The sequence below is a fragment of the Macaca nemestrina genome, chromosome 7, assembly GCF_043159975.1.
Source record: "Macaca nemestrina isolate mMacNem1 chromosome 7, mMacNem.hap1, whole genome shotgun sequence".
In the NCBI taxonomy this organism is placed as follows: Eukaryota; Metazoa; Chordata; class Mammalia; order Primates; family Cercopithecidae; genus Macaca; species Macaca nemestrina.
Window position 1 is genome coordinate 128,837,651 of NC_092131.1, and position 24,928 is coordinate 128,862,578.

The 24,928-nt window shown below is 43.9% G+C and overlaps 1 long non-coding RNA gene across 1 annotated transcript; it reads right to left on the minus strand.

Annotated features, from left to right (window-relative positions):
• LOC139364428 (uncharacterized) lies at positions 1–24,429 on the minus strand. The gene is made up of 3 exons (XR_011626381.1): positions 24,065–24,429; positions 317–418; positions 1–182 (listed from the first exon to the last, which is right to left on the minus strand). It is a non-coding gene; the product is annotated as an uncharacterized lncRNA (long non-coding RNA).
• Positions 24,430–24,928: the final 499 nt, after the last annotated feature.

The following is a 24,928-nucleotide window of genomic DNA, read 5'->3' on the forward strand; positions in this document are numbered from 1 at the left end:
CTGGTCTGCAGTCATCTCAAAGTTTGACTCATGGGTCATTGCATGAGTTCCTCATGGGTTAGTGGACTGAGGGTCTCAGGTCCTTACTGGCTGTCACCTGGAGGCTACTCCCAGTTCCTTGCCACACAGGCCTCTCCATAGAGCAGTTTACACATGGAAGCCAGCTGCATCAGGGCAAGCAACTTGAGGAGAGAGAGAGAGGACAGCATGGGAACCTGATCGCAGAGGCAACACTTATCCCCATTTGTCTTAGTCCATTTAGGCTGCTGTTGCAAAGTACCAGAGACTGAGTGACTTATAAACAATAGAAACTTACTCTCACAGTTCTGGAGACTGGAAACCTGAGATCAGGGTGCCAGCATGGTCAGGTTCTGGTGAGGGTTCTCTTCTGGGTTGCAGACTGTCATCTTCTCAAATCCTATATGGCAGAGAGGGCAAGAGAGCTCTCTGGGGTTCCTTTTACAAGGACACTAATTCCATTCGTGAGGACCCTACCCTTATGACCTAATCACCTCCCCAGGGTCCCACCTCCCAATACCACCCCAGCAGGAGTTAGGGTTTCAATATATAAATGTTTGGGGGAAACATTCCGTCCACTGTACCTTTGCTGTCTTCCATTCATTAGAAGTGAGTCATTCAAGGGAAGGGGATTACACAAGGGCATGAATGTCAGGAGGCAAAGAGCACTGACTGCTGTTTTAGAAGTTGTCTATCACATCCATTAATTCATTTGGCAATTATTTCATGAGGACCTGCTATGTACAAGACAACATGCTAAAGGTGGAAGATAGAACAAAACTGTCCTTGTCACTTGTAGGTTACGACCTGGGAGGTGAGGCATGTGTCAATTAAATATACAAATAAATATCAAATTCCAAGTACAGAAAACGCCTCAAAAGAGGGAGGCACATAGTGCCATGAGAGCCTTTAACCAGGGGACTGGGCCTGGGGGGCTCCCTGAGGATGACGATTGAAAAGTGTGCCAAGGCATGAGAGAGGACCAGGAGGTAGCCGGGCAGTATGGAGGGGAGGGGACAGAGAGGCAGCACTCCTGGCCCAAAGAACAGCATCATAGGTATATGATGGTGATGGATGACAGCCCAGAGCACGTGTGCATGTTCGTGTGCCTTCTGTGTCTGGGTGAACTTGTGTGTTTACACCGTGTGAGTGAATTTCTTAGTCGCACAACGCTACTGGTGCACTTAAGGACTCTAGAAAAGGAACAGGAAGGTGGCAGAGAGAACCAAACCTGAGCAGCCTCTCCGCACTTTCAGAATCATGTTCCTTCACTCTGCTTTCCAGTCTCCCACTTTCCCGATCCACTCTCTGTTAAGGTTTCTTTGGGGAGTCATATATGTCCTCATAAAAAGCAAAAATCTGCTGATGCCACCTAATGTAATATCCGGAAAGGCAGAGCTGTCTGCAAGGGCTGGCTCTGCACCCAGCCCAGCTTTGGAGGCTCCATTCTACAAACCAGCATCTCCCTTGTTAAAAAGATGGTCTATTGATTGAGGCTAAAGTAACTTTTTATGGGGCCTTCAGTCCAGAGACAGGAAAGAGACTGGGAGGAGACTGCAAGGCAGGAGCCCCTGGTGGAAGGAGGTGGGGAGAAGCCCTACAGCCAATGGGAAGGGCAGAGGGGGGTGGGAAGGGAGCTGGGAAAGCCCCTAGCCAGGACAGGACCCCTCTAGGTGTTAGGGGAGCCAAGTTTTGAGAGGGCTGAGGCTGGACACAGTGTGACATGTGGCCCAGCCCCATACACCTGTGTCTGAGGCTGACGAATCCCATGCAAGACCCAGTCATGTACAGACAAGCCCAGACCTGCTCAAATCAGCAAACATGTGTGGGTCGTGTCTTCAAGGCACCCAAGGAGGGGGCTTTCCTCCTTCCAGTAGCACCTTGATGAACTACGCAAGCCGACCCAGGACCTGGGATTCTAGCTCCACTCAGCCAATGACTAACGGCATGACTCCCACTCATTCCTCTCTTTGTTTATTAAAATAATTATCCATGCCCCTGTGCCAGGCACTGCATTAGCCTCTGGGAGCACAGGCATGGTCCTAGCACTCATGGGCCTAACAGTTTAGATAGAAAAGAATCATTAAGCAATATTCACATCACCATAGGATGACAGTTACGAGAGTTACATGAACGAAAAACACAGATCTAACATGGTTCGGAAGACATTATGGAGCCGGCGGGTGCTGAGCGCTGTAGAGGTGACTAGGCCTGTCTGAGTGTCAGCCTTGGCTCCCCCCTCCATTCCAGCAACAGTGTCCATTGCTGCATTTTCTCAGCAGATTAAGTGTATGATGGGCTACTTTCCTCTAACCCACCACCCAGTTTTGCAGTCATGGACCTAGTCAGTCCTCTGAGACTGAGCCTGTCTCTATCCTGCACGGGCCTGGAGCTGTCCTTCCCACTGTCTCTTGGGTTTCCTTGCCCCACAACACAGTGGGCCCCAACATCAGCCACTTGTGTGACCCCTCCCTGGTGCCCAGGAACATTTCCTCACTCCCTTCACACACTGCTGGAAGGGAAAGGGCCTCAGGGTGAGATGGACTGAGAGGATGCTTCAGGTCCTCCCTGCTTCAGTGTTCCCCCATTGATATTCATGGATTCTGGATGAAATGAGACAGCCTCCTCCACCTTTACATCCCAGCCCACCCCTAGTCTGAACCATGACATGGGGACTGAGGTGCCAGCCTCCTCCATGTCCTCACTGGTCCTCGTCTCTTGCCACCCAGCAGTACTTGTATCTCCATCTGTGTCATGCTCTGCTTTCTTCCCTTTTCAGACACCCATCGAAGGCCAGTCACCTAAACTTAGGATGTTCGGAGCCCGCACATGCTTTTTTCCACCCCCACAAAGCCTGGCTTTTACAAATTAAAGTCTAGCTTTTCTGACCATTGTCATTTCTATCACTTTAAAGCAGTGGTTCTTAACCTTGGCTTAACTTTTGTAGGGACCTGAAAAATTTCCATTCCCAGAACTTCTGATTTAATTGATCAATTGATCTTAAAGTTCAGTGGACTTAATTGATTATGAAATCGATTGTAATCAATTCTGCAAGGCAGGACTGATGATTCCACCTTGCAGCCAGGGCCGAGAACCGCTGCTTTAAAGAGTTTCATTTAAGAAGAGCAATGACTTCTTTGTTGCTGCAGATCCTGCCTTCCCTCCCCATGAAGGAAGCGAAGCCTCAGCAGGATGCACTGATTCAACACATATTAGTTGAGCCCCTTCTATGTGCCAGGCACTGTTCTAGGTGCTTGGGACACAGCAGTGAACAAAACAGACAAAAATCTCTGCCCTTATAGAGCTGTCATTCTAGCCAGGAGAGAGACAGGCAATGAGCAATAACAATAGCAAATCATAAAATTCACAGTATATTTATAGGTGATATGCACAAAAGGGAAGATTTTTTTAACAGTGTAATGGGTATCAGGTTGCCATTTAAAAAAGGGTGGTCAGTCAGACGAGACCTTGTATAGAAGGTGACATTTGAGAAAAGACTTGAAGGAGACGAGACAGCGAGACCACTCAAAATTCCCAGAATAAAAACCGTAGCAGGGCTGGGCGCAGTGACTCATGCCTGTAATCCCAGAACTTTAGGAGGCTGAGGTGGGTGGATTACCTGAGGTCAGGAGTTCAAGACCAGCCTGGCCAATATGGTGAAACCTCATCTCTACTAAAAATACAAAAAATTAGCCAGGCATGGTGGCGGGCGCCTGTAATCCCAGCTACTCCGGAGGCTAAGGCGGAAGAATCACTTGAACCCAGGAGGTGGAGGTTGCAGTGAACCAAGGTAGCACCGCTGCACTCCTGCCTGGGTGACACAAGTGAAACTGTCTCAAAAAGAAAACAAACCATAGCAGATAATTCAAAATATTATCCTGCTACACTTATTTAGGAGGGAGAATCAATAGGACTTGGTGATTAGAAGTTGAGACCAGGGAGGGATGAAAAAAAAGGCTCCATCAAGGGTGACTCTTGGTTTCTTGCGCAGCAGCTATGAGTATAAAGGGTCTTTGACGTAGCTGTGGACACTGAAATCTGGAGGTGTAAGTCCAGGGTGACATTTTAGCCATGCTGGTGTGCAACGTCTACAAAACATCCCAGTGAACCGACACACAGATGAAGGGACAACAAACTACAGCCTGTGGGTCACTTCTGGCTTGTCATCTGGTTTTTACATTTTTTAATTATTGAAAATAATCAAAAGGAGGATAATATTTCCTGATGTGTGAAAATTATATAAAATTATATAAAATTCAAGTTATATAAAATTCAAATTTTTTAATGGTTGAAAAAATCAAAAGATGAGTACTATTTTCTAACACATGAAATTTATGTAAAATTCTAATTTCAATGCCCGTAAACAAATTTCTTTGGAGCACAGCCATGCTCATTTGTTCTTTTAGTGTCTATGGTTGAGTTTGCACTAGAATGGCAGAGTTGAATAGTTGCAGAAGACACCATTTAGCATAAAATATTTACTATCTGGTCTATAACAGAAAAAAATTTGCCAACCCCTCTGTCGACAGTTGGATACATGGATCTGGAGCTCAGGGGGATCATGCAGGCTGGAGACATAAATGTGGAGGCATGTAAGCCATGGAAATGGGTGGGATTGGAAAGCAAGTATGGAAAGAGAAGGGCAGAGGTTCAGGCCAGGCCTTGAAAAACTTGGACATTTGAAGCTTGGATGGAGGAGAAAGAGCCCAAAAATAAGATGGAGAAAGAGTAGGCAAGAGGATGGAGGAAAATCCAAAGAGTATGTTGTCAAGAAAGAAAAGGAAAATAAGTTATCACGAGGGACCGAGAGGTTAACAGATCAATGCTGCTGAGAAATCAAATACTATGAGAATGGAAAGTGTCTAATGAATTCAACAATGAAAGGGTAACTAGTGGCCCTGGTGGGGCAGTTGCAGTAGAGCAGTGAGAGAGGAAGCCAGTTTGGAATGGGATGAAAAGAGGATGGGGAGGAAGTGGGGATGAGACATTAGGATAACTTTTTTCGAGTAGCTCAACTGAGAATAGGAGTTCATCAGCCCATAAAGAGAAAATGATGGTTAGAAGTAGATGAAGGTCAAGGAGGTTTCATTTTTGTCATTGTTGTTTGTTTTAGCTTCAGAATGATTGGAGGGTGTTTGATTGGAAAAGGGAACGAATGAAGAGGTAGGAGAGAGAATAGCCAGCAAAGCGACCTGACCCTATGAAAGCTCACTGACAGAAGCCCAAGAGCTCCTAGTTCCTGTGTGGCCCTTCCTCCACTGCTGTGAGCCCTTAGAAGTTGGGGAAAGCAGTTGGGGCATTGTGGCTCGCACCTGTAATCCCAGCACTTTGGGAGGCCAAGGCAGGCAGATCTCCTGAGGTCAGGAGTTCGAGACCAGCCTGACCAACATGGACATGGAGAAACCCTGTCTCTATTTAAAAAATACAAAGTTAGACAGGTGTGATGGTGCATGCCTGTAATCCCAGCTACTCGGGAGGTTGAGGCAGGAGAATCGCTTGAACCCAGGAGGTGGAGGTTGCAGTGAGCCGAGATCACACCATTGCACTCTATCCTGGGAAACAAGAGCAAAACTCCGTCTCAAAAAAAAAAAAAAAAAAGAAGAAGAAGAGGAAGAAGTGGAAGAGGAGGAAGAGTAAGAGGAAGAAGAGGATGACAAGAGGAAGAAGAAAGAAGAAGAAGAAAGAAGAGGATGAAGAATAAGAGGAGGAAGATGAAGAAGAAGAGGTAGAGGAAGAAGAGGAGGAGGAAGAAGAGGAGGAGGAAGAAGAGGAAGAGGAGGAGGAAGAAGAAGAGGAGGAGGAGGAAGAAGAGGAAAAGGAGGAGGAAGAAGAAGAGGAGGAGGAGGAAGAAGAAGAAAAGGAAAAAGAAGAAGAAGAAGGAGAAAGCCAACCCAGCCAGAGAAGCCTGCACCTTACCTTTCTCCTGTGGCAGGTGTGGTGGAAAAGGGCGACCCTCTGGAGCCAAACAATGCAGCTTAAAAATCCTGTCTCTGCCTCTTCCTGCCTCAAAGTGATCTTTGCAAGTGACTATCTCCAGAGTCTCAGTGTCCTTATCTGTGAAGTGGGGGACAAGCCTCTCTTGTTCACAAGACTTGTGAGGATCAGATGCAATGACCTTCACACAGCAGCCACAATGTCTAACACATCAGAGACACTCGACTAATGTTAGATTTCCTCCTCCTTGTCCCAAACCATCCCCAGCCCAGCTACTTCCAGACTTTGTCTTGGAAAAAGAGAAAAGAATCTCAGATAAAAACTTGACCTACATTTAGTGCCAAGTCTCTCGTCTTTCAGGAAGGGAAGAGATGCAATTCCAAGGATGCATTCAGCCAGCTGGCCTGGACTCAGCCAGATGCACTGCTTTGGAAACTCCCTGCTAAGGAAGGACTCTGAGATTCCTTCTTCCAATCAGATCTTGGCACGACCCCTCTGGCTATCTGAACTCTGGAAGCTTTTGTCAAAACAAGAATTTCTAGCCTGTTTTGCCAGGGTCCTAGTTTTATAGAAGGTTCTGTAGCATTATAGTGTTTGGAGCTTGCCTGGAATTGTCACCAGGCCACCAAACTTTCACCTCAGGAGATGATGTTTCTTTGTTTGTTTGTTTTGAGACAGAGTCTTGCTCTGTCACCCAGGCTGGAGTGCAGTGGTGCGATCTCGGCTCACTGCAACCTCTGCCTCCTGGGTTCAAGCAATTCTCATGCCTTAGCCCCCGAGTAGCTGGGATTACAGGTGTGCACCACCATGCTTGGCTAATTTTTGTATTTTTAGTAGAGACTGGGTTTTACCATGTTGGCAAGGCTGGTCTCAAACTCCTGACCTCAAGTGATCTGCCCACCTGGGCCTTCCAAAGTGTGGGGATTACAGGCGTGAGCCACCACACCCTGCCTAGGAGATGGTTTTTCTTTCAACTCCTGAGAGCCCACAGAGATCAACGGTTCCCAGCACAAAGGAGGGTGTGGCCAAGATCAGGAGACACGGCCAATGTAGGGTGAGGGACAGTGTGGGGTAGTGTCCACTGCTACCATGCTTGTGGGGGTCATCTGCACAGAGCACCTGCCTCCTCTCAGGCTGCAACCCAGAGCATCCTGTTCTAAGCCTCATCTCCCCAACCTGTTGTTTAGAAAACACAAAATGGATAGATTTTCCTGGCATTTCCTTGTCAAGCCTAGCAACATGACTTCAGCCTTGGCTTTACACTCAGTCAGGAAAGCGTTTCATCATTTTCTAGGACAAAAATCCTGTGAAGGGGACAAACCAGGTTGGTCTTTCATCATGAGAGACCAGCTCAGCAGGCCAGGGAGGGAGAGAAGCCATTTGTTCTGGGAAGCAAATCAAAGTATCAAAGATGCCTCCTGCAAGTATTTAAATTAAATATTATGTTTCACTGAATGTAAGATATATAATTAATAAAGGTTCCCCACCTTCTTTATAGTCCTACTGAGCTGCAGAGAGATCATTACCAAACAAACCTCTCCACAGTGCCCAGAATGATGGGTGTGTGCGTATGTTTGCATGTGTGAGTGACAATGTGTGCCTGAGTATTTCTGACAACCTGTGCCTCAGAAGTCATTTGACTACAAAAAGCCCACCCAAGCCAACTTATGTAAAAGAGAATTTGTTATAAGGAAGTGGGAACATCTCACTGTAACAGACAAGTTGAGTAATGCTCCTACTCTGTCAGTGTCTACACCTTCCGATGGGACCAAACCACTCCCCTCACCAACACCCACAGCTCACTGGACCGGGACGTCCAACCCATGCTGCCTCAGTTGGCTTCTGACTCCCAGAAATTTGAAACTGAGACCCAGACGTTCAAATTAGTTGGTGGTGCTGTGACTAGGAGGGCGTGTCTCAAAGGTGTGTGTCAGTGTTTGAATTATGTGCCTCCTTAGCACAATGGTTCTCAAACTTCTGCATGTCAAAGGAGCACCTAGGGCATTTGTTAAAAATGGAGTTTCTTTGGCTCCATCCCGGGAGATTCAGGGCTCTAAATTTTTAATAAATGCTTCTAGTGATTTGAATGTAGGTATTTCAGCAAGACAGAAGAGAGAAAGAAAAAAGAGAAGCAGATGACCGATGGAAAACCTTGCTGCCCCAGAATGTTTTTTAAAAAAAGAGAGAGAGAGAGAGAGAAACTAACTACCTCGGTTGAAGGTGGCTTCCAGTTTTCAGTTAAAGTCCCTCGTAAGACCCTTCCATCATTTCTGCCCTTGTGTTCTCTGGATACCTCTGATTCCTAAGAAACTCTAAGTTGGTTTCTGCTTCCTGCCACCAAAGAACTCCTAAAAGCACTGGTGCTTATGGAGCCAAGGGCAAGTAACCATCTGGTCCAATTAGAGGTGGCGGGTGGGAGCAGAGGCAGGACCGCTTTCTATAAACACAGCTACTTCCTCTGCCTCTCTCACAGGTACAGTGGCAGGTCCTCGCATCTACTACAGTGGACGTTTCTGAGCGTGTAAGGGCCCCTGAGTGTTTGTGTGCCTGTGTGTGCGTGCAGGTGCACAACTCTGGGTCTGCTGCCTGTGAGGTACCTGGGTATGGTGTTTTCTCAGAGAACAAGATTATAATTGTGAGTGGGTGTGTGTTACTGAATCTGTCTGTGCACATGAGTGGGAGAGAACCAAGCCAAGCTGCATTCTAGGTTATAATTGTCTACATTAGAGACTCATTAACTGTATCGCTGCATCTACCCATAATACGCCAGGATTATATTTCGAAATTAGCTTCTTAAAGAGAGAGAGCAGAGAGCCCCCTGTTATATGGGAGAGGGGAGTTCCAGACCATTTGGAAAAGGAAAGGTGACCAGTGTTGCACTCAGAATGACCTGGGGACTAGGCAGAGACAGACACTAAAGGTCTGCAGGGTCAACCCCAGACAGCCTGAGAAGGCACCAGGTTCCGTTGCCATGGTGTGGGAAGCAAAGTTAGAGCAGAGGGAACATGGCCCCAGAGCCAGGAGAAAACAAGGACACAACGTGCCTGGGCCAAAGTCCCCAGGGCGTTAAGAACCCAGTCAGTGATCAGAGGAAGCGATTTCCTCCCACCTCAGCCTCCCAAGTAACTGGGACTACAGGCACACACCACCACACGCAGCTACTTTTTTTTTTTTTTTTTTGGTAGAGGTGGGGTTTCACCAGGTTGCCCAGGCTGGCCTCTAACTCCTAGGCTCAAACGAATTGCCTGCCTTGGCCTCCCAGAGTGCCAGGATTATAGGTGTGAGCCACCATGCCTGACCTTGTACAGCATCTTAAGGGCACTTCTACATCTATGACAGTCACTACAGCAAAATTCTCATCACAAACCAGAGCGGAGAAGCAAGCTCTCTTTCCCATACAGCACCCCCACCTGTGGCACTTTATCTATCTCTCTCTGAGATCGTGTATTGCTTTCTGCCTCCTGCTTTATCGCATGCTGTACGGGAAGGAGAGGTTGCTTCTCCGCTCTGGTTTGTGATGAGAATTTTGCTGTAGTGACGGTCATAGATGTAGAAGTGCCCTTAAGATGCCCTCCTTGCCTTGTGTGTCTGTGCTCGGCCCATTCTCCTTCATCTTTCTTCTGCTCTGCAGGGCTGCATTTCTCAGGTTTCTCTATCATCTGGTTTTTTATTGTGTTTGGCCACTGGGGAGCATTGGCAGGAAATTGGGTGCCGGGCTCTTTCTCACTCTGCCTCTGCATTAAGAGGATCTCAGACAGTTGCTGTATGTTTTCCATTCCTACAGATGCTGCCAGACAAGCCCACTGTGGTTCCAGCTCTTGCTGGGTGACCCTGCAGCCTGGGGGAGACAGTGCTTCCTGCTGCTATTAACCTTGAATTGTCTCACTGTCCTCTGTTTAACTTCTCGGCTGGGCTCATTGTTCACATCTATTACCTGGCTATTACCTGTTTAACAAATTCCCTGCATTAAAGTCCCTCTGTTTATAGAGGATCACTGACAGAGGTGGAGGATAAAACCAGACAGCAGTGAAGGATAAAGCCATGGGAGTGGCAAGACTGATCACACAGAGGGTAGGAAGCTCACTAACTCACAAAGCAACCCATCCCAAATTAGTAAAAACTACTGTTTAAAATGAATTGGAATCCGCCTCACTGTAAGGTGCACCAACTGTTACTGCAGATCAAATCTGATTTTTTCCACATGCCTGTCCTTCGGGTTTTCAGTGAGGCATATCTTGCTCTCTTCCACATCTTCCGCTAAGATGACATCTCTGAATCTTCAGGCATTTCCTGGCAAGGCAGGGTTCCTGAGGTCCTTGCTCCCCTGCCCTGGTGACTCGCCTCTGGACATGATCCCATTTAGCCGTGCTCCTTACAAATAGGCTCCTATGGGGAAACACTGGTCTCTAGATGTCATCTCAACTTCCTTGCTTCAGAAGGAAGACACGAAACCTCTACAGAGGCATCCAAGGCTGAATTCCAGCCAGGCACAGTGGCTCACGCCTGTCATCCCAGCACTTTGAGAGGCCGAGGCAGGAGGGTTGCTTGAGTCCAGAAGTTCATGAGCAGCCTGGGCAACATGGCAAAACCCAGTCTCTCCAAGAAAAAAAAAAGCAAAAATTAACCGGGCATGGTGGCATGTACCTGTGGTCCCAGCTACTCAGGAGGCTGAGGCAGGAGGATCTCCACCCCAGGATGTAAAGGCTGCAGTAAACCGTGATCATGCCCCAGCCTGGACAACAGAGTGAGACCCCATCTCGAAAACAAACAAACAAACTGAGTTCCATTTTGGAGTTGTAATCCCAACGACCGGTTTCCTGTGGATTTGCAGACAGGTCACAGAATGGGAAAAAAGATAGGTCTTCTATTTAAGATAAACTCACCCCCTCCTGTCTGTGGTAGTTGGTTGGATAACTCAACATGCATTCTAATCTCCTTTGCCTGCCTCCACTCCAGAGACTGGGAAGATGAAATACTTTCTTTCCCAGCTTTCCCTAAAGCTGGGGGTGACAGGCCTATAACATAGTTCTGGCCAATTAAATCTGAATGTAAATCTGTTGGGGCTTCTGAGAAAGTTTTGCCTTCCTAATAAGAGACAAGTATCTCTGCAGCGAGCCCTTCCTGGTCCTACCTGCCTTTGACATAGTCATAATGTGACTGTGAGGGAAATGCCTGGAGAATCTCAGAAAAGCTGGCCCTGACACAGGGGACCATGGAGCCAGTGTGGACAGTCCCCACCTCTGGACTTCTTGCGTTAGGGAAAAAATCTGAACCAACACACTGAGGAAAAATAGTTTCAACTTCTATTACAAGGAGTTAATATTCCCGATATTTTAACAAAGTTCCTAAAATAGAAAAGACCTCAACTAGTTAGAAAAATAGGCAAGGCAGATGAACAGACCATTAATGGAAAAGAAATGCAAATCTCTCTTGACCATACGGGTTGCTCTTAATAAGAGAAACGTAAATGAAAACTGAGATCTCATACTCACCTATTACTGGTAAAAATTCAAAGCTTTGACAACATAATTCTGTTACTGCAGCTCTGGAGAATAGACACTCTCATACTTCGGTGGCAGGAATGCAAAATTATTATACAATCACCATGGAAAGAATTTGGCAAAATTATCTCTGTTTTCACTCTTTGTCTCAGCAATCTCACTTCTAGAAATATCTCCCAAATATGACCAAAAAAAAAAAAAAAAAAAAAAACGCAACACATGTGCAAGCTTATTCATTACAGAGTTATTTGTAAACGCAAAAGCTGTCCACACTGACCCACCCAACGATGGGGATTGTTGAATAAACTATGGTACATCAAAATCCAAAATGCTCCAAAATTCAAAACATTTTGAGCATGAACATGACACCACAAGTGGAAAATTCCACACATGACCTCATGTGACAGATGCAGTCAAAAGCAGTCAAAACTTAGTTTCATGTGCAAAATTATTACAAATATTATAGAAACTTACTTTTAGTCTCTGTGTTTAAGGTGTATATGAAACAAATGAATTTCATACTTAGATTCGGGTTCCATCCCCAAGATATCTCGTTATATATATGCAAATATTCCAAACCACCCCGCAACCCCCAACCCCCCGCCAAAAAAATCCAAAATCTAAAACACTTCTGGTCCCAAGCATCTTGGAAAAGGGGCACTCAGCTTATATAGCTATATGATGGAATTATATGCAGCTGTAAAAAGGAATGAGAACCATTTCTGTACATGACTAAAGAGGAGTTTCCAACACATGTAAGTACATAAAGTAAGATGGCAAACGTGTGTATAGTATGCTACCACTTATCCAAAAAGGGGAAGGATACAATTATATTTTTAATGGAAGGTTTTTTTATTATTAAAACATGGCTACTAAAGAGGCAAGAAAGAGACCAGGCGCAGTGGCTCACGCCTGTAATCCCAGCACCCTGGGAGGCCGCGGCAGGCGGATCACTTGAGGTCAGGAGTTAGAGACCAGTCTGGCCAACATGGCGAAATCCCAACGCTACTAAAAAAAAAAAAAAAAAAAAAAAAAAAAAAAAAAATTAGCCCGGTGTGGTGGCGCATGCCTGAAATCCCAGCTACTCGGGAGGTTGAGGCAGGAGAATCGCTTGAAAGCAGAAGGTGGAGGTGGCAGTGAGCCGAGATCGCGCCACTGCACTCCAGCCTGGGTGACAGAGTGAGTTGTGATCTCAAAAAAAAAAAAAAAAAAAAGAAAGAAAGAAAGAAAGAAAGAAAAAAGGGCAGGAAAGAAAGAAAAATAGTGGCAAGGGCAGGGACGGAGCTGGACTTCTTAGACTGCCCCTGGTTTTATAGATTTGACTTTGGAACCATGTAAACATACTCCATAATGATAAAATTTAATGTTAAAAATGATATCTAAAACTCAAAACTAAAATGAAACAAGTAAAACAAAAATGAATCTCTATTTCAGTAAGAAAAATTCTAATATTAAGTCAATCTTGCATTCCTAGGATAAATCTGATTTGATCATGATGTATTATCTTTTTTACCAGTGTGGAGTTCTGTTTACTGCTGTTTCGTTTGGGATTTCCACTTTGTTACCCACTCAAAATTACCCTATAATTTTCCTTTCTCATACTATCCTCTCTGTTTTTTTTTTTTTCTTTAATCAAGCCTGCACAAGTCTCCTAAAAGTTGTTTAAAGGTATGCTATCGTGTTCTATATGCTGGCAGAATTTACATGGCATTGAAATTATTGTTCTTTCACTGTTCGGTAGAATTTAGCCACATGAGGCCGGGCGTTGTGGCTTACGCCTGTAATCCGAGTACTTGGGAGGCCAAGACAGGTGGATCACTTGAGGTCAAGAGTTGGAGATCAGCCTGGCCAACATGGTGAAACCCCTGTCTTTACTAAAAATACAAAAATTAGCTGGGCGTGGTGGCAGGCACCTGTAGTCCCAGCTACTAAGGAGGCTGAGGCAGGAGAATCGCTTGATCCTGGGAGGTGGAGGTTACAGTGAGTTGAGATGGTTCCACTGCACTGCCAGCCTGGGTGACAGAGAGAGACTCTGTCTCAAAAAACAGAAAAGAATTCAGCAACATGAAACAACCATGTGAAACAATGGTTTTCAAGGCACTGGATATCAAGCAATGAAAGACAGGTCTCTCTCAGAGACAGGAAATAAATAGGGTCAGCCATCCTCTTACCCCAACTTCCTGCTGCAAGGGAATTTCCAGACTCAAAACAGGGATGGGTCTCAGGCAGAGCCTGATAGACACCCCAGCTGGAGGAGATGGAGATGATAGTCTAAGAACATCAAAAGTCTTTTGAACTGAATGAAAATGAAAACATATCAACATACCAAAATTTGTGGCTATAGCTAAAGCAGTACTTAAAGAGAAATTTAAGCAGTAAACACCTATATTAGAAAAGAAAGGCTGACATAGAACTGTAGTTTTGAGGAAAAAAAAAGAAATGATTACAGCTTCCACCTTAAGACACTAGTAAAAGAAGAGCATATAAAACGCAAAGTAAGCCAACAGACATGAAAAAATGCTCATCAACACTGGTCATCAGAGAAATGCAATCAAAACTACAATGCGATACCATCTCATGTCAGTTAGAATGGCAATCATTAAAAAGTCAGGAAAAAACAGATACTGGAGAGGATGTGGAGAAATAGGAACGCTTTTACACTGTTGGTAGGAGTGTAAATTAGTTCAACCATTGTGAAAGACAGTGTGGCGATTCCTCAAGGATCTAGAACTAGAAATACCATTTGGCCCAGTGATCCCATTACTGGGTATATACCCAAAGGATTATAAATTATGCTATTTAAGGACGCATGCACATATATATTTATTGCAGCACTATTCACAATAGCAAAGACTTTGAACCAACCCAAATGTCCATCAATGATAGACTGGATTAAAAAATGTGGAACATATACACCATGGAATACTATGCAGTCATAAAAAAGGATGAGTTCATGTCCTTTGTAGGGACATGGATGCAGCTGGAAACCATCATTCTCAGCAAACCGTCACAAGGACAGAAAACCAAACACTGCATGTTCTCACTCATAGGTGGGAATTGAACAATGAGAACACTTGGACACAGGGCAGGGAACATCACACACCAGGGCCTGGCAGGGGGCCGGCGGCTGGGGGAAAGATAGCATTAGGAGAAATACCTAATGTAAATGACCAGTTGATGGGTGCAGCAAACTAACATGGCACATGTATACCTATGTAACAAACCTGCACGTTGTGCACCTGTACCCCAGAACTTAAAGTATAATAATTTTTTTAAATGCAAAGTAAGCAGAAGAAAGAAAAAAATAAAAATCAGAAGACCAATGGATGAAATGGAAAACAATAGAAAAAAAATCAACGAAAGCAAAAGCGATTTTTTTGAGAAGATAATAAAACTGATAAACCTCTAGCTGGGCTTCTAAGGAAAAAAAGAAAAAAGACAAAAATTACCAATATCAGGAATGAGAGATATGATATCACTACAGATTCTACAGATAAAGCAAGGATAATAAGAGAGTATTATAACAAACTAATATTATGACACCTTAGATAAAAATGAAAAAATTCTTTAAAAGACACTAATTACCAAAACTCCCTCAAGAAGAATAATCTGAATAGCCATACATCTATTAAAGACATTTAATTTGTTAATTAAAAATTCACACACAGAGGCTGACAACAGCAGCTCATGCCTGTAATCCCAGCACTTTGGGAGGTCGAGGTAAGAAGATTGCTTAAGACCAGGAGTTTGAGACCTGCCTGGGCAATATAGCAAGACCCCTTCTCTACAAAAAATTTAAAAATTAGCCAGTTGTGGTGGCATGTACCTGTAGTCCTAGCTACTCAAGAGGCTGAGGCGGGAGGATCACTTGAGCCCAGGAGTTAGGATTCAACGTCACCGTGAGCTATGATTGCACCACTGCACTCCACCCTAGGTGACAGAGCAATACCTTGTCTCTGAAAAAATCAAATTTAACTAAAAAATTTAAAAGTCACACAAAGAAAACTCCAGCCCAGGTGGTTTCACCAAATATTATAGGAGGAAAATTTCCTTCAAACATTATGCCACAGATTAAGGAGAAAAATTATCAATTCTGCACAAATTCTTTCAAAACATTGAAGAGCAGGGCATATTTCCCAACTTATTCCATGAGACTAGCATTACCCTGATACCAAAACCAGACAAAGACTTCAGAGGAAAAAAAAAATGGTAGACCAATATTCTTCATGAATATAAACACGTAAGTTCTAAACAAAATTTTAGCAAATCAAATTCAACAATATGTAAGAAAGGATAATACATCATGACCAAGTGGAGTTTATCCAAGGAAAAGAAAAAAAGGCACCAGTCTTTATTGGCAGGTGACATGATCCCCTATGTAGAAAATGTGATGGAATTTACAAAAATAGCTACTACAATTCATAAGTAAGTTAGCGTAGTTGCAGGACACAAGATCAATATATAATAAATCAATTCTACTTCTAAATACCAGCAATGAACAATCAGAAGTTGAAATTTCTAAAACACCATTTACAATAGCATAAATAAATATGAAATACTTGGGAGAAAGATATGAAAGATCTGAGCACTGAAAAATATAAAATATTGCTGAGAAAAACTAATGACAACCTAAATAAATGGATATCATGTTCGTGGGTTGAAAGACTCAAGATGTTTGTTCTCCCCAAATTTATGTATAGATTCCAGTGAAAATTCCAGCAGGCTTTTTTGGTAGAAATTGACAAGCTAATTCTAAAATTTGTGTTGAAACACAAAAGACCTAGAAAAGCAAAACAACTCTTTGTGAAAGAACAAAGTTGGAGGACTAACACGGCCTGATCTTAATAATTATTTTAAACCTACAATTATCAATATAATTATTGCTGTAAAGACAAAAAAATAGATCAGTGAAACAAAAAATAGAATTTAGAAATAGATACACAATTTCCTTTGCAATGGTGCAAAGGAAATTCAATGGAGAAAAGATAATATTTTCAGCAAATGATGTAGGAACAACTGGACCATCCACAGCCAGGAAAATGAACTTCAATCCAACAACTTGCACCGTTTACAAAAATTAACTAAAAATGATCCTAGATTTAAATGTAAACACTAAAATTATAAAAAACTTTAGAAAAAAGTATAGAAGAAAATCTCTGTGACCTTGACTGAGGCAAGGATTTCTTAGGTATAACACCAAAAGTACAATCTGTAAAAGAAAAATTGATAAATTGAACTTCATCAAAATTGAAACATTATGTTCTTTGAAAGACACCATTAGAGAATAAAAGACAAGCTACAGACCAAAAGAAAATGGTTATAAACTGTATGCCTGCCAAAGGACATGTATCCAGAATATACAAAGAATTTTCAAAACCAAATAACCTGTTAAAAATGGTCTAAAGATAGACACTTTACCAAAGAAGATATGTGAATAGCAAATAAGCATGGACAGATTTTTAACATCATTAATCATTGAGGAAATGCAGATTAAAACCATAACAAAATAGAGCTACACAGCCACAAGAATGGCTAAAATAAAAAAGCCTGACTATATCAAGTGTTAACAAGGAAATAGAGAAACTGAATCTCTCATGCACTGCCTGTGGGAATGTAAAATGGTTCAGTCACTTTGGAAAATGGTTTGTCAGTTTTTTTAAAAAGGTGAATATATACCTACCATATGCTCTAACCTTTCCACTTCTAAATATTTACACAAGAAAAATGAAAGCATACGTCCATACAAAGACTTATAGATGGAGGTCCACAGTAGATTTATTTGTAATAGCCCAAAACTATTAATAAATGGCTCAAATGTCCATCAACAGGTGAATGAATAAAAAAATCCTGGTGTATCCATACAAATACTATTCAGCAATAGAAAGAATGAACTCTTGATAAATGCAACAGCATAAATGAATCTCAAAATAATTATGCTGAGCCTAAGAAGATAGACAAAAAAGACTACATACCGTATGATTCCACTTATGTAAAACTCAAAAAATGCAAACTAATCTGTAGTAACAGAAAGCAGATCAATAGTTGCCTATTGTGGTGGGTAACCTCTAAAATGTCTCCCTGCGACATCCACCCCCTGGCACTCACACCCTTGTGTAACTCCTTCCCCTTGAGAGCGGGCAGGACCTTGCAACCCACTTCTAATGAATAGAATATGGCAAAAATGATGAGATGTCGCTTTTGAGATTAGGTTTCAAAGAGGTGGTGACTTCTGTCTTGCCTATAAAATGAAATCACAGCCCTGGCGGATCCCATGGTTACAACCTTGGGAGAGACCCTGAGGCAGAGTCACCCAGGTAAGTTGTGCCCCACACTCCTGGCCCACAGAATATGAGAGATGATGAACATTTGCAGTTTTCAGCTGATAAATGTTGGGGTTATTTGTTATACAGCAATAGATAAGTAATACATCTGTAGACTGGGTATTACTATTAATTACTATTACTATTAATAGTAATTAATAATACATAATACTTATATAATAAATAGATTATATTATATGGATTGCATATAATAAAAATATAAATTATATATAATAAATAGATCCAATTTTATAAATAGATAAATAATACATCTGTAGATTAATATTATTAATTACTACTACTATTAGGTATTGCTATTAATACTCAGGTATGATAATTGGGGGGAACACAGGTGTGAGAGGCAGAAGAGAGGGGTTGCAAATGGGCATGAAGAAAGTTTTGGAGGTGAAGGATAGAGTCATTACCTTGATGACCATGATGGTTTCATGAGTGTATGCATATGTTGAAACTTACTAACTTCTACGCTTTAAATATGTGTAGTTTGTTATATGTAAATGGTATCTCAAAAAAAGTTGTGTTTTAGAAAGGTGCTGTGAGGTCCAAGAGAGAACTAAGAATTTATCAATGGGCCACGCACGGTGGTTCATACCTGTAATGCCAGCACTTTAGGAGGCTGAAGTGGAAAGATCACTTGAACCCAGGAGTTTGAGACGAGCCTGGGTAACATAGGGAGACCCCAGCTCTACAAAAAATAAAAAATTACCTGTGTGCAGTGTCGTGTGCCTATAGTCCCAGCTACTCAGTAGGCTGAGGTGGAAGAATCACTTGAGTCCGGGAGGCAGAGGTTGCAGTGAGCCGAGATCATGTCACCGCACTGCAGCCTAGGTGACAGAGTGAGACCCTGTCTCATATATATATATTTATGGATGCAGCAATGTGGAAGTCATTGATCTAGGGTGACCTCCAGTCTGGATTTGCCCAGGACTGTGGTGGTTCCTGGAACACAAGAGTTTCCATTTTAAAGCCTGGAAATGTCCCAGGCAATCAGGATGAGCTGGTTATTCTGCTGCTGATGCTGACGGGATGAGAGGGGCATCTGTCGTGGAAGTCAGTGGCAACCTTGACAAAGGCTGTTTCAGTGAGACTCTGAGGACAAAAACCTTTTGGAATAGTTCAAGACAGAATGGGAGAAGAATTGGGGATGCTGAATATAGACAACTCTTTCGAGAATTTTTGTTGCAGCAGCAAGGAGAGAATTGTGGCAGTAACTAGGCAGGCGCGGTGGGTATGCTGTCCAGCAAGTTAAGTTTTAAGATGGGCGTGATTACAGCTTGTGTGTGTGCGAATGGAAATAATCCAGTGGGGAGAAAGTTTTTGATAATGCTGCACCATACAGACAGAGATCACTGCAGGAGAAAAGCCTCCAGCAGCCGACCTACTTGTCAAAGCAGAGTTCCCACATGTGGTCTGTAGCTCCCTGCCAAGCCACAGGAGCTCCCACAATGGGTCACAGTGACCCCTCAAGTCTCTTCTTCACTTCTTACAGGCAAGTGACTCCTGCTTCTATAGACACTCATAGTTTTGGCTTAGAAGGGTTACTTACTAGTAACCTAATAAGTGAGTCATGAAAAGTTACTGAAATGTGCTATCCATAAACTAAAATTACCTAGGACTCTGGCTGTGTCCTTTGCTAAAAAACCTGGCTGCCACACAACACTTGGCAACATTGTCAAGCTCCTGCCCTGCAGCACACTTGCAGATGGTTAGAATTTCACAACTTTCCAGAAGGGCTCATGGCTACGACTTCATCAGTGTTGCCCACTGGCTGTGGTTTTGTTTCGTTACCGATAGCCTTGCTATTTTTATTATAAAAGCTTCTTTTAGTTTAGCTTTAATGTTACCATTCACCTTTTTGTGGGTTGCTAGGTTTATTTCACAGTCTACAAAAATCCACATTGGCATCGATAATACTTAACCTGCAATTTTCCTATATTTCATCAAGGCCATCTAAGTTTGGTGTCCAACCCTTAATCACTCATATCCCTATGATGGGCTGTTTGCAAATATCAGCTACTTTCATAAGTAAAACAAAACTATTGAGAGTTATTTTTAAGTTTTTAGGAAATTGTTTTATAGTACAAAAATGCTTTAGTATGTTCATATTCTTTTTTTTTTTTTTTTTTTTTTTTAGATTGTCCAGGCTGGAGTGCAGTGGCACGATCTTGGCTCAATGCAACCTCCACCTCCCAGATTCAAGCAATTCTCCTGCCTCAGCCTCCTGAGTAGCTGGGATTGCAGGTGCCTGCCATCACGCCCAGCTAATTTTTTGTAATTTTAGTAGAGACAGGGTTTCACCATGTTGGCCAGGTTGGTCGCGAACTCCTGACCTCAAATGATCCACCCACCTTGGCCTTCCAAAGTGCTGGGATTACAAGTGTGAGCCACCGTGCCCAGTCTAATATGTTCATATTCTAAAGAAACTACTAAGTGAATCATTTATATATTGCTAGCAGCATGACAAATCCAATGTGTTTTATTTTTTTTCTATTCATTATAATCCTTGAGTTCTTTCCTGAGTGGAAATTTGAGGGGAGGGGAGAGCACGAAGTCTTATACCCTGCCTATGAATGCCACAATCAAAAGGTTCAGGGGCCCCAATTCTACAATTCTAAAAGGAGTTTTAGGGCTTTTTAGGAAAGACCTTCGTGCCAGCGCAGGCAGAGTCTATAGCTCTCCAAATCCTGTGAGCAGCAGTTTTCCTAACTCCAGCCTGGCTCCCACAAGTGCCCACAGCCATTCCTTCCTTCTTCTTAAGAGCCAGCCCAGAGTAGGCTGTGGCTGTGCGTGACAGGGAATAACATCCCATTTTTCTGGTCTGCATCTTTCATTTTTTTCTTGTCTCCTTTGGCTTCTCTCTTCTCCTTGCCACAAGATTTAGACTTACTGCTCTAAATATAGCTTCCAACAGGTGTGCAGCCAGGGCGGGGAGGCTGTGGTCCAGCTGTCCCCAGACACATGGATTCTCTCCAACCGCCTTGCTGGGTCACAGCATTGGGAGGGACAAAAGGAGGCACAGCTTCTCATTCCCAGAGCAAAGCTAAGCCCAAGAGAGTGTGCAAGCTACCTCCAGACTAGGGAGAACTACTCCGGGTCAGCACGGAATCAGGAATTAGGTCCTATGTTCCCATTCATGGCAGACACTGCCAGATGTCTACTCAATATACGCGTCCTCCTTTCTTGTTAGTATAAACCCCATTTGGCAGGAAGATGGGAGTAGAGAAAGGGATCAACAGAACTAAGAGTCCCAGCTAAAGACAAAACGAAATTAAACAGACCAAGCACAGTGGCTCATGCCTGTAATCCCAGCACTTTGGTAAGCTGAAGCGGGCAGATCACTTGAGGTCAAGAGTTCAAGACCAGCATGGCCAACATGGTGAAACCCTGTCTAGATGTGGTGGCGTGTGCCTGTAATCCCAGCTACTTGGGAGGCTGAGGCAGGAGGACTGCTTGAACCCAGGAGGTGGAGGTTGCAGTGAGCAGAGATTGCGCCATTGTACTCCAGCCTGGGCAACAGAGCAAGACTCCGTCTCAAAAAAAAAAAAAAAAAAAGACTAAATTTAACATTATATTTTCTAGCCTAGCTCTGGCCAATAAGACATACATACATTAAAGGTTTCTAAGAAAGACTTGCTTTCCTCTCTTCCTGCCCATGTCCTGATGACTGGAGCTGCAGCAGCCATCTTGTGACTACGAGGAAAAGGCCAAGAGAAACAGAGACTGCAGACCCAAATCTTTGAACCACTAAAACACCACCACTACTTATCTATCTTTCTTGTGTGGGGTAAAAAAATAATAATAATACATCCTTAAGGTTTAAATTCCATCTCTCGACCGAATGCAAGTCCTAATGGATAAACCATCTGATATGGTATGGTCTGGCTCTGTGGCCCCACCCAAATCTCATCTTGAATTGTAATCCCCACAAGTTGAGGGAGGGACCTGGTGGGAAGTGATTGAATCATGGACACGGTGAGGGAGTTCTTATGAGATCGCATCGTTTACAAGCATGGCATGTCCTCCATGTGCTGTCTCTCCTGCCACCTTGTGAAGAAAGTGCCTGCTTCCCCTTCGCTTTCCACCATGATTGTAAGTTTCCTGAGGCCTCCCCAGCCATGCGGAACTGTGAGTCAATTAAACCTCTTTTCTTTATAAATTACCAGTCTCAGGTAGTATCTTTATAGCAGTGTGAACATGGACTAATGCACTATCTTTCACCCAGGGCATGGGGCTGGGCAGGTAACTGAGGACACGCCTGTTTGATATCATCCTTCCTTCCTCCCCTGCTCCTTTTCCCCCTCCTCCCATATCTCCTCCCTTTCCCCCTTCCCCACTGAGTCTGTACTCTGCACCAAGCTCTGGGCCATGCCCTGAGAGAAAGTAGTGAAGCTTCAGGTAGCCCTGGGGAGAGCCTGCCACCTGCTCTACAGGGCTGATCTTCTCCCGAGATAAGCTTGAGTCTCCTAGGTGATTTCTATGGCTTCTCCCTCTGCATATGGTTTCTTTCTCTTCTTAGGGGGGCAGGTGGTAGAGAGGGAAGAGCATAAATCTCTGTGTCACAGCCCTGTGTTTGAATCCCAGCTCTGCCCCTGTTGGCTGTGAGATCCAGGTGAGTCACTGAGTACAGTTTAAGGGTGAGCTCCTCTGAAAAATGAACTGCCCTAAGGATTAAATGACACAGCAAGAGTTTACCCTTAGTGGGTGCCTACTCTGGGCCAGATGACTTTTAGACATGATTTTTGATCTTCAGAGCCAGTGCTTTTTAAATTTGAATGTGCAAAGAATCACAAGGATCACAGGGAATCTGCAAGGATCTTGTTTAAAGGCAAATTTGATTCAGGAGGCCTGGGGTGAGGCCCGAGATTCTGTACTTCTAACAAGCTCTCAGGATGCAGCTGGTCTACAGACCACTCTCTGAGTATCCAGGCTTACGTATAAATACACGAGGCAGGTCAGAGGTCAAATAGTTCCAGGGGGCCAGCAGCAAAACTCACTCTGAGCAAGAGGTGCTGGTGGGACCATGGCAAACTGAAGCAGGGATAGCTTGTCTGAAGGAGGTAGCCGTCTGCAACCTCCAAGAAGGTGGGCTCAGCACTGCTAAATATTTCCCTTCTTTTCTCCCAAAGAAACCAACATTCCAGCGTTCCTGATTGTAAAAACAAATTCAACTTTTTGTTTTTTTGGTTTTTTGGTTTTTTTTTTTTACAAATGCAACTTTTAACAGCTTCATTGAGGTATAACTGACATATAACACACTCCAGGCCGGGCGTGGTGGCTCACGCCTGTAATCCCAGCACTTTGGGAGGCCGAGGCGGGCGGATCACAAGGTCAGGAGATCGAGACCACGGTGAAACCCCGTCTCTACTAAAAATAGAAAAAATTAGCCGGGCGCAGGGGCGGGTGCCTGTAGTCCCAGCTACTCGGGAGGCTGAGGCAGGAGAATGGCGTGAACCCGGGAGGCGGAGCTTGCAGTGAGCCGAGATTGCGCCACTGCACTCCAGCCTGGGCGACAGAGCGAGACTCCGTCTCAAAAAAAAAAAAAAAAAAAACACACTCCAGATATTTGAAGTTTACAAGTTGGTAAGTTTTGATATTTGTAAACACCCATGAATAAACTCAATTTTTTCAAAAAACCACTCCAGTCAGCTGACTAAACATAGTTGCAGATTAGATACAGGCTATAAACCTCCAGTTGCATCCTCTGAAATAGGACTAGTACTTCCACTTTAAGATGTGGTCATTGAGGACCAGAAAGGTGAGGTGACCATCGTAAGGTCACACAGCCTGCAAGGAAGGTGTCAAGGTTCAATCCTGGATCTGACTCCACCGTTCATGCCCTCCTCCTTCATCCTCTGCCACCAAGGAAAGTCTCTCATGTCTCCTGTCTCTGGGACTATAACAAATGAAGGATGACTCCCTGCCCCCTTCTCCACTTCTCACGCTCAGGAAATGATCTCTAAAGTACAAAGGCTCAGCTCACACATGTAACCCCAGGAGAAATAATAAAATAGGTTCTGCTGAAATCATGAACCCTCCTAGAGAATGGATCCAACTCTGGAAGTCTCTGCTCTGACGCCCAAAGCACAGCTCTGGGGGCTCTCTGCAGCCTAACGACTCCTGGGGGAGAGCCCAGGTCCCCAGAACACACGTAGAGGGCAGGAACTGACCAAAGCACTCAGGGAGCAGATTCCAAATCAGGGAGAATATTACTTCAGCTACAAGTAACAGAACACCTCAACTCAAAGTATCTTAGCACGTAAGGGGGTTTATTACCTGATAGATCAAGAAACCCAGAGTTGGGAAGACAGGATTCCAGACAGGCTACTTCAGCACTCAGACTCTCTTCTCAGTGGTTTTCTGAGAGTTGCCCCACGCTGGGTATTGACTGGAAGCAAGGTGGCCACAGAAATTCCCAGGCATCACAGCTGGATAAAGAAGAAAAACCATTTTTCTTGAGCTATTTATTAGAAGCGAGGAAACCTTTCTCAAAAGTCCCCCTGCAGACTTCCCCTCATGTCTCCTGTAGTCTTTCCATGGTCTGAGCTTCCTCACACCATGGAGATTAGGTTCCAAGGGCAAGCACTGAGAGGGAGAGAGAGAGAATAAATATGCAAGTGGGACAGACATCACATCTCCTTTCATGACCTAGCCTCAAAGTCATGCAGTGTCACTTGTGCCACATTCAGTTCATCAAGGCAGTCACAAAGGGCCACCCAGCTTCAAGGAGAGGAGACACAGAATGCACATCTTGATGGAGCAGTGGCAAGTTCTCAAAAAACAGGAAACAGATTGTGGCCACTTTGGGAAAATATAATCTTCCACATAAAGGGATCTCATCCCTGTTTGCACAGCCGCCCTCACACAGCTCACTCCCATATCCAAGTCTTACTGGGCAGGATGGAGACCATCTGCAGAACCCTCCTGCAGGGGTTCCCTTGTCAACACCCACATTTCCCTGGAATGAATGGCTGGTTTCCCTCAGGACTAAAGTTCCAACCATGGCTGATGTTGAGAAAATCTTACGTGTAAATCTCCTGAAACAAGGGGCTAATATTGACCATGGCACTGGAATTTAACACTTCTGTCTTGAACTAGACTCTGTTGTCTATTCTTCTCAGTCTCTGTATTGTACCTGGG